The sequence below is a fragment of the Acanthochromis polyacanthus genome, chromosome 6 (genome assembly GCF_021347895.1).
Source record: "Acanthochromis polyacanthus isolate Apoly-LR-REF ecotype Palm Island chromosome 6, KAUST_Apoly_ChrSc, whole genome shotgun sequence".
In the NCBI taxonomy this organism is placed as follows: domain Eukaryota; kingdom Metazoa; phylum Chordata; class Actinopteri; family Pomacentridae; genus Acanthochromis; species Acanthochromis polyacanthus.
The window spans coordinates 7,929,651-7,940,126 of NC_067118.1; positions in this window are offsets into that span (position 1 = coordinate 7,929,651).

A 10,476-nucleotide genomic window follows, 5' to 3' on the forward strand; every position below is an offset into this window, starting at 1 on the left:
TGACTGAAAACTTGCAGAATGAGACTAAATTTGTCCAAGATGCTTTAAAAATCATCCAAAATTACCCACAATTTGTCTAAAATGACTTGAAAATGATCCAAGATTGCAGAAAATTTGTCCAGAATCACACAAAAGCTTTCAGAAATTACAAAATTCTTCCAAAAATGACTCGAAAATGATCCAACATGACCAAAATCTGTTCAGAATTACCTGAAAATTATTAAAAATGACTGAAAATTTGTAGAACAACATGAGGGTGTTAGAAGAGTGGTCGAACCCACAAAAAAAATCTGAGTTTTATATAATTTCTGTAATATTTTATGGTCCAGATGTTAGTGGCAAAGTGGTCTAACCCATCCATCCATCCATCCATCCATCCATCCATCCATTTTCTTCTGCTTATCTGGGGCCGGATCGCGGAGGCAGCAGGCGAAGCAGGTCGTTCCAGACGTCCCTCCCCCCAGCAACACTTTCCAGCTCTTCCTGGGGGATCCCGAGGCGTTCCCAGGCCAGACGAGATATATAATCCCTCCAGCGAGTTCTGGGTCTACCCCGGGGTCTTCTCCCAGACAGACGTGCTCGGAAAACCTCCAAAGGAAGTCTCCTTGGAGGCATCCGAATCAGATGGCCAAACCACCTCAACTGGCTCCTTTCAATGCGAAGGAGCAGCGGCTCTACTCCGAGCTCCCTCCTGATGTCTGATCTCCTCACCCTATCGCTAAGGCTGAGTCCAGCCACCCTACGGAGGAAGCTCATTTCGGCCGTTTGTATCCGCAATCTTGTTCTTTCGGTCACTACCCAAAGCTCATTACCATAGGTGAGGGTTGGAACGTAGATGGACTGGTAAATCAAGAGCTTCGCTTTACGGCTCAGCTCCCTCTTCACCACAACGGTTCAATGGTACAATGCCCGCATTACTGCTGACGCCGCACCAATCCGCCTGTCCATCTCTCGCTCCATTTTCCCATCACTCGTGAACAAGATCCCGAGATACTTAAACTCCTTTGCTTGGGGAAGCAACTCCCCCCTTCCCGGAGGGAGCAATCCACCGGTTTCCGGCAGAGAACCATGGCCTCGGACTTGGAGGTGCTGATCCACATCCCCGCCACTTCACACTCGGCTGCAAACTGAGGCTCCCAAACCGAAAACCCTCCCCACCACGACTGCGCCTTGAAATCCTGTCCATGAAAACCACAAACAGGATTGGAGACAAGGGGCAGCCCTGGTGGAGTCCAACACCCACTGGAAACATGTCTGACTTAGTGCCGAGTATGCGGACACAGCTCTCACTTTGGTCGTACAGGGACTGAACGGCTCGCAGCAACGAGCCCGGGACTCCATACTCCCGCAGTGCACCCCACAAAGACCCTCGGGGGACACGGTCATAGGCCTTCTCCAGATCCACAAAACACATGTAGACTGGCAGGTCATACTCCCATGACCCCCTGAGCAGCTCCGCAAGGGTAAAAAGCTGGTCCACCATTCCACAACCAGGACGGAATCCGCATTGCTCCTCCTGAATCCGAGGTTCGACTATCGGTCGGATCCTCCCTTCCAGCACCCTAGAGTAAACTTTCCCGGGGAGGCTGAGAAGTGTGATACCGCGGTAGTTGGCACACACTCTCCAGTCCCCCTTTTTAAAAAATAGCGACCACCACCCCGGTCTGCCACTCCACAGGTACTGTACCCGATGCCCACGCGACATTGTATAGACGTGTAAACCATGACAATCCAACAATGTCCAGAGAATTCAGCATCTCAGGGCGAATCTCGTCCACACCTGGCGCCTTGCCACCGAGGAGCTTCTTGACTACCTCGGCGACCTCTGCCACGGATATGGACGAAGATCCCCCCGAGTCTTCAGGCTCTGCCTCCTCCATAGAGGACGTGTTTACCGGGTTCAGGAATTCCTCGAAGTGCTCTTTCCACCACTCGACGATATCCCCAGTACGGGTCAACAGTTCTCCACTCCGACTGTACACAGCCTGAGCGAAGCCCTGTCTCCCCTTCCTGAGGCGTCGAACGGTTTGCCAGAACTTCCCCGAGGCCGAGTGGTCTAATCCTCAACCCAAATATAGCATTACCATGAATGTTAGAACATTCTTGAACACACAAAACTTTGAAATCATTCTTCTCAAAAACAACAGAAAGTGGACTAGACCACTCTGCTTCTAAACCCTTATTGATTTAGATTTTTTTGTCTTTATCGTCAGTTTTGCAGTTACTACAGTTTTAGCTCTTTGAGCATATAGCTGGCATAGAAAGCGTGATTTCCATATAATCTGCATAGAAAGAGAAAATGTCAGCTCTTTCCTGAGCTGCTACCTCCTCTGAAGCTTCTATTATGATCTGTTTTCCACATAAAACTGGATTGCACAGAGGCTGAATCTTAACTGACATTAGTGCTGCGACAAATGCTAACGTTTATGTGTTAACCGGCTAAAATAGCAGCAAAGTCTCCACCCTATGATAGATTTTTTTCTCGGACGGTTTATTCCAGGATTTATGCTGCACAAAGTCTCTTCTTCAGAACCACAGCATCCAGCGCAGAAGCAGCTGACCCAGTTGTACATTTATTCGTGATTATTCCCTGATACTGGGCTTACATATCTGTTGATACGGTGAGTTTTATGATGTTTATTCATATTCTCACAGTGTTATGTTTACCCACCTGCATGGTTCCCACGTGCAGGATGATTTTTCACCTTTTACAAGGAAAAGGACAATCCTCTAAACTGTTTTTTTTTTTACTGAATAGGAGAAAGTCCCCCAAAAATCACATAGAAAAGCTCCTGGAAATGTCTGTGTGCTACACTTGAAAGGAAATAAGGTGTTCGGACAAACAGAAATCTACAAATATAACCAGTTAGTTCTCATTGTAAAATATTTTCTGCTGTGAAACCAAAAAACACTGCAGATATAGTCCAAATCTCACCTTTGTTTCACAGTTCGTTAGCATTAACAGTCAGCGTTAGCCACTATAGCAGATATCAGCTAGCATTAGCTCATTGTCCAGTTGACCTCTGCCGAGCTAGCACAATGTTTTAAATCTAACCTGGCTCTGGGTTGTGTCCTCATAGAAAAGATCTGTCAAAGTATTGAAAAAATGTGGTTTTGAGACTTCACAAAGATGAGAAAAGATACAGGAAGATCCCGAAGCACAGCTGCAGCAGTAATAAGGAGGAGGAAGGAGTCATAGTACCAACACTGCAAGGAACCTCTTGAAACCCATGGGTTTATTATAATTTAATATTGCAGTTTTAAAGGCCTAAAAATACTTGAAAACGTGTGAGAATTTGCAAATAGTGCCACCTGGAAAATTTCAACCATGAACTACGGACAGTACATGTCAACTACAGCTATGAAATTTGGTCGGCATATGTAACTCATCACGACGAACAAAAATGTAATCGGCAGCTCTACCTTAAACATAACAGGAAGTCGGCCATTTTGAAGATCCTGGAGCACAGCTGCAGCAGTTATCAGGCAGCCCGATCTCACGAGGATTCGTGAAACTGTCACGTAAGTTTTAGTTTCGGTTTCGTGCGCACCAACACGATTTCGTCATGTTTTTCGTGCCGCTCACAAGCAGTATACGCCGATGGACAGCTTAGATCGTCATGAATCCGCCGGTATAAACCACTTTCAGATGTGATTACCACAGCGAAAAACATTTCGTGGTGAGCGGCACGAAAAACATGACGAAATCGTGTTGGTGCGCACGAAACCGAAACTAAAACTTACGTGACAGTTTCACGAATCCCCGTGAGACCGGGTTGTATCAGGAGGTATGGAAGGAGTCGTAGTACCACTATTCAGGGCCAAAGACGGTTCACTACTTTCAGTATCTAGCTCTGAAAAACAGAATGCAAGCACTTCAGTCTTTCTACAGAGGTTATAAGTGGAAATTGAAGTTTTTGTGACAGCTCAGACAATCTTAAGGACATAACGTGTATCTCAATGGACGGCATCCAAGAAGTAAAAAAAAAAAAACGCATCATGAAACATTGCTACAGTGCATGAAAAGAAGCTTGGAAAAACAGTCTCTGATCAGATGACACTAAGAAGATTTGTTTGGAAAATGGAGTCCGGCATGTCTGATTCACCACAGTGAATGTGTAGTCCTGACAGTGAAGCACGGAGGTGGAAGTATGATGATATCAGGCTTCACGAGTGCAAAAGGCGTTGGAGAGATGACATTTAAAGATGGAAAAACCAAAATACTGGCTGACAAGATGACTCCCAGTCTACAGAAGCCGGAAAAGAGGAATGTACCATCAGGAGAACCATCTGAAGAACAAAATCAGAAGTGAAGACCACAACCTGGGCAGGTCAGTATATTAAAAGGTTGAGAAACGCAACCATTTCAGCAAAGAGCTGCTGAAAATAAGTTTAAAAGTCTCAGAAGAACAGCAGAACATCTTTAATTAAAAGTGAAGTTTGACATTCTTGAATTTTTGCTGTTATTGAATAAGTAAAAGAAGGTCAGACCACTCTAAACCCTTCAAATATACAAAATGCACGGAAAAGTGGCCTCTCCTCTCTACAGGACATTAATGAAACCTGGCTGCCTTCTGAGCACCTTTATATGTTCTGTATCTCTGAGTTGCAGTGTTTTTTTAGTTTGTAAGTGAACTTTCGACTCTCTGCTCCACAGATGTTGCCTTTAAAGCCACCAAACACGGATGTTTAATGAAGCAAAACACATTACTGATTCAACAGGTGATTATTTCCAGCTCGCTGCTTTGAAACACGCTGACCTCTGACCCCAACAGTTAGACAAACGTACAGAGAAATCCATTTTCCTTCAGCCGCCTCAACGACGGAGCAGATAGAGCCGGCTAACGGCGACAGCAGAGAGGGAAAAAAGCGAGGAAGAAACGCCTCCGCGGAAACTAGCGAACCATTGTTAGCACAAATTGACTTGAAGGGCAATTAGAGTGATGAGCGAGGAAAGCGAGCAGCTCTCGGCTCCAGTCAGACGCTGCGACTGAGGCCTGCAGAAGCCATTCATGCTAATTAGCAATCAAAGATTAATGATCACCTCCTCCTTCACCCAGACAGGCTCCCCGGCGTCTGGTCAGACGGAGTCTTAATTAGGATGATTCCAGTAATGTCATGTAATAACAGCAACATACATGTTGTTGAGGATGCTTGTTTAGATCCCAGCAGGGGGCTGGAATTGAATAAAGCCAGAAAACTGGAGCCAGACATGAGTTTATTTTGCAGATGATGGTGAACCATCATTTCTTGGATCCGATTTTTTTTTGTTTTTATTTTAGTAACATGAGAACATAGAGAACATAAACAACATTTCCCACACAGACATCAAGGTTTGGGTCTGATTTTTAACACTCATGAGCAGGTGTGGTCGCTGTTGCTCATTATTTCATCCAAAACAGAGCAAATAAACACCAGGAGACCATGACTCTATGCTGGCAGACTGTGAAATCTGTTTCCCTCATGAAGTTGAAACCTCATGAAGTTGTTGAGTTTAGTCTTGTAGAAGCACCGAAGCATCACATCCAGAGCAGGAGAAGATGCCACAGAGGAACTACAGCTGCATGTGTGTGCATAAAACAACCTGATATGCATTCATCGACCAGCATGACATCAAATATTTGGCCACCAGGTTGGATCTTTATGCACATTTTAATTACAAACTTCACTAATTATTGCCTCAGGGATTAAGGTGGGAATAAAGATGTTAACTCTTCAGGTTGGAGGTTTTCTGTGAATAAGTTGCACCTGAAGGAGACGCAGGTTCCAGCAGGAACTCAGAGAAATTCACAGATTTTCTGTAGTTTGTGCTGTAAAATATATGTGAGTTTTTATTATTTTACTTTTATGTTGCCTGCAACATGTGTTACATCAGAATTTATTGTTATTATTATTTTTGGTGTTATGGTTCTTAATAATAAATATTATAATAATAATTTTATGTGTATAGAACTTTTTAAAAATTGTTTACAAAGTGCTTTACAAAATAAATCAATAAAAACAGCAACAGATAAAATTATTGTAAAAATTTGATGATCATAATAATAATACAATAAAAAAATAGAATAAATTAAAGAAGTGCTTTATAAAATATATCAAAGCAACAATACCTGATAGAAATTTTTTAACCCAAAATAATAATAATAATAATAATAATAATAATCATATGTTATTAAAATAAATAAGCAAATAAATAAATAATAAAAATATAATGAAAAGTAATAAGTACTTTACAAAATAAATTAATTTTGAATTATTTTAATCAAAATTAATAATGTCATAATAATATAAAATAATGCATTAATAAAATAAATAAATGGTTATAAAAGAGTAAAATTAAAATTAACTAGTAAAATTAAATGAAGGAAAAAATCCAAGAAAATGCCCAAATAATAATAATAATAATAACAATAATAATGTAAATTAATGACATAAATAGGTAAATAAATATATGATTGAAAACAAAAACAAAATAAAATAAAATAAGCACTTTACAAAATAAATCAATACAACAAAATCAGATACAATAACTGAAAAAAGTTTTTAAAAAATGCCCAAGTAATAATAATAATATTAAGTAAATTAATACAATAGATAAGTAAATTAAATGCTTTACAAAATAAATCAATACAATAACAGCAGATAAAATAACTAAAAAAGTGCAAAAAATATGGCTAAATAATAATATTGGTGATCATAATAATAATAATAAGAATAATAATATGCAAATTAATAAAATTAATAAGTCAATAAAAAATGGCAAAAAACAAATAACATAAAATAGGTGCTTTACAGAATAAATCACGACAAAAAAACAGAAAAAATAACTGATACAAAATTTCATAAAATGTCCAAATAATAATAATAATCAGAAGAAGCAGAAGAAGTAAATTAATAAATAAGTAAATAAATAAATGGTAATAAAAGATAAAATAAAAAGAAATCAATACAACAATAGTAGATAAAAAACCATAAAAACATACAAAATGCCTATATATTCATAAATATATAGTTAAAAGAGAATAAAATGAGCAAATTTAAATAAAATCAATTAACTTAAAATATTAGACCAGATACACAGCAATGCATAAAAGCAATATATTTATTAATATGATATTTAATAAGGCCCTGACTCAGCAGCCTTATCTCCTCTGACATGTTTCACAGAGGGTTGTAGCTGTTGTCTATACAAAGAGAAGACTGTAAAAGTGTCTTTAAATCCACCTTTACATGGACAAAACTGCTCAAAGTTTGCTCTTAACTATGACTCAGAGAGCTAAAAATACAGAAAGGAGTGTATTTTGTGTGTTTGTGTTCACTGGGGGGCTGTGTTTCTCCAAACAAGTTAAAAAGTGTGGCAGCAGTGATGCATGTTGTGTTTAATAAAACATTTCACATCAGAGCTTCAGCTTCGGCGCAATGCAGCTGATTCCTGCTGCAGCGGCTCCAACCCTCCCCAACCTGCAGTGATCCGACCTGAAGCCTGCAGGTGAAAGAAAACAAGGAAAACTCCCACTTTGTGCTGGGAGGTGTGTGTTTTAGTGTTAGGAGCACAGAGGGGACGGATAAAGGAGCCTTCTGTGTGTTAAACAGCTGGGTTGAATCAGGTTTTAGTCCAGTGAGAGACAATTGTAATAAATATAATAAATCCATCTGTGCTTAAAAAATAGACAAACGACACAAGCGAGACAAAAAAGACACAAAACAACAAAAACAAGACAAAATTTACACAAATGACACAAAGCAGACAACAAATGATGAATACGAAACAAAATACACAAACAACACAAGTGAGATAAAAAAGGATCGCAAAATGAGAAAAACGAGAAACAACAACAACAACAACAACATGAGACAGACGGCAAAAGTCAGACAAAAAAGACAAACAAACAACATAAACAAGACAAAATCTTAAAAATGATAACCAAAACGACAAAAGTGACAAACAAAATGACAAAAAATATACAAACTACACAAGCGAGACAAAAAGGAAACAAAACGACTAAAGCGAAAAACAAAATGGCAAAAACATGAGACAAACAACAAAAGCAACAAAAGCAAGACAAAGCATTACAAAAATGAGACAAAATGACAAAAAGAGACAAATGACACGATACGAAGCAAAAAAGAGATAAAATTAGACAAAAAAGGTCAGCTAGCAAGGGACAATAAATGAAAAAGAGACAACAAAAATTACACAAAAAACAACAAAAGTAAGACACAAAACAACAAAAACAATACAAGTGAGACAAACGAAACACAAAATGATAAAAACGACACACAAAACAACGAACAACACCAAACATAAAATGACAAAAATAAGAAAAAAAACACAAGTGAGGCAAAAAGGAAACACAAAACAACAAAACACACGAGACAAACAACAAAAGTCAGACAAAAAGACAAACAACTAAAACTTGACAAAATATTACAAAAGCGAGGCATAAAATGACAAAAGAACAATGAGCAATACATTATTTCACTTTATGATCAAAACAACTTGTCATGGTCGAGAATTTAATTTAAATTTCTAGTTTTACAAATTTACAGTTTGCAGTTAATGTCTTCTGTGTAATTTTTACACTTTACAAAGTTGTCCTGTGGGCCTAATTGGACCCTCTGGACGTCCACTTTTGGCCCACGGGCCGCATGTTGACACCCCTGCTCTAAATAAACACATACAGATGATGTATTTTTCCTTTTAATACACTTCACCCCTAAATGCATCATTTCTGTGTCACCAGTCATTATTTTTTTTTAAATAGCCTCTTCTGTTGAGGTGACACAGTTTAAATCTGCTGTCTGCTTCTGCCCCCTAGTGGTGCCAACATGCTGCTGCTACATCTGGATGTGCACATAACACCTTATTTACATATTTAGAATAAACTGTTGTCAACGTCAAGGCACAATCCATCCATCACAACACTGAACTAGAATGTCAGCATTATAGATTATTGATAATGTGATACTTTTACACATTTACTAACCATTTAAAATATGAATTAAGGTTATTAAATGTATTTTAAGTGTTGAAAATTGTTTTGTTATCTAATATTTTACAGTATTTTTGAAGAAACAACAACAACAAGAAAACAACGAATTACTCAGTGACCAAATGACCAAAACAAAGTCCCTCCAATGAAGATTACAGAAGGTTTGTATGAAGAATTGGTTTAATGTCGGGGAAAAGTTAGTTTTAGGTTAAGATTAAGGTCAGAGATGCAACTTGTTTTATAACAGACAAATAAAATGCTCTGCAGGTAATGGGATCTTTGTTAACAGTTTATCCTGCTTCATACCTGAAATCAGATCCATGCCACAGAGTTCTAGTCAAATTTTCAGCTGGAAGTTTTCTATTAGTTCCCAGAATGTTCTTCTTAAACACAGATGAAGTTCCCAAAAGACGCTCTAATAATGATTTTCAAAATGTTGCATCTAGAATGTCCTTCCTTTGTTATCATGTAACATTGTTGGAATGTTTTATAGAAGAACGCTCTCAACAGCAACATCCCCAAAACATCCTCAGAACATTGCAGGTAAAATGTTCCATCCATCCATCCTCTATACACCACTTTATCCTCACTAGGGTCGTGGGGGGTGCTGGAGCCTATCCCAGCTGACTCGGGCGAAGGCAGGGGACACCCTGGACAGGTCACCAGTCTGTCACAGGGCTACATCTACAGACAAACAATCACTCTCACATTCACACCTACGGGCAATTTAGAGTAACCAATTAACCTCAGCATATTTTTGGACTGTGGGAGGAAGCCGGAGTACCCGGAGGAAACCCACGCATGCACAGAGAGAACATGCAAACTCCATGCAGAAAGATCCCAGGCCCAGGCTGGGATTTGAACCAGGGATCTTCTTGCTGCAAGGCAAAAGTGCTAACCACTAGTCCACTGTGCAGCCCGGTAAAATGTTTCACCTTTGCTAATATTTTAAATTACAGGAACATTTTATAAAAACACATTCTGTCTTCTGAGGCCTCGATAACATCTGGAGAACGTTTTCTGAATGTTGGTTTAAGAACCCTGACCCTATCCTTAAAATGTTCTTTGAACATCGATTAAAATGTTTTCTCTCAAACATTATTAGAACTTGTAGATAACGTTAGCCAGTGTTGACAGAACGTTCCCTGCTTGCTGGATCAGCTAAGATTTTTATGTTCTGAAAACGTTCTGCAAAGTTCTAGTAATGTTTTCAGCTGGAAGTTTTCTTTTTAGTTCCCAGGATGTTCTTCCTGAAGGCAGATAAAGTTCTCTAAAGATGCTTCAAAAATGTTCTTAATACATTTTCCAGATGTTGTACTAAGAACATCCTTCCTTTGCCATCATATAACATTGAGGGAACGTTTTACAGAAGAACGTTCTCAACAACAACATCCCCAAAACATTCTCAGAACATTGCGGGTGAAATGTTCCACCTTTGTTAGTATTTTAAATCACAGGAACGATTTAATAAATCACCTGTCTT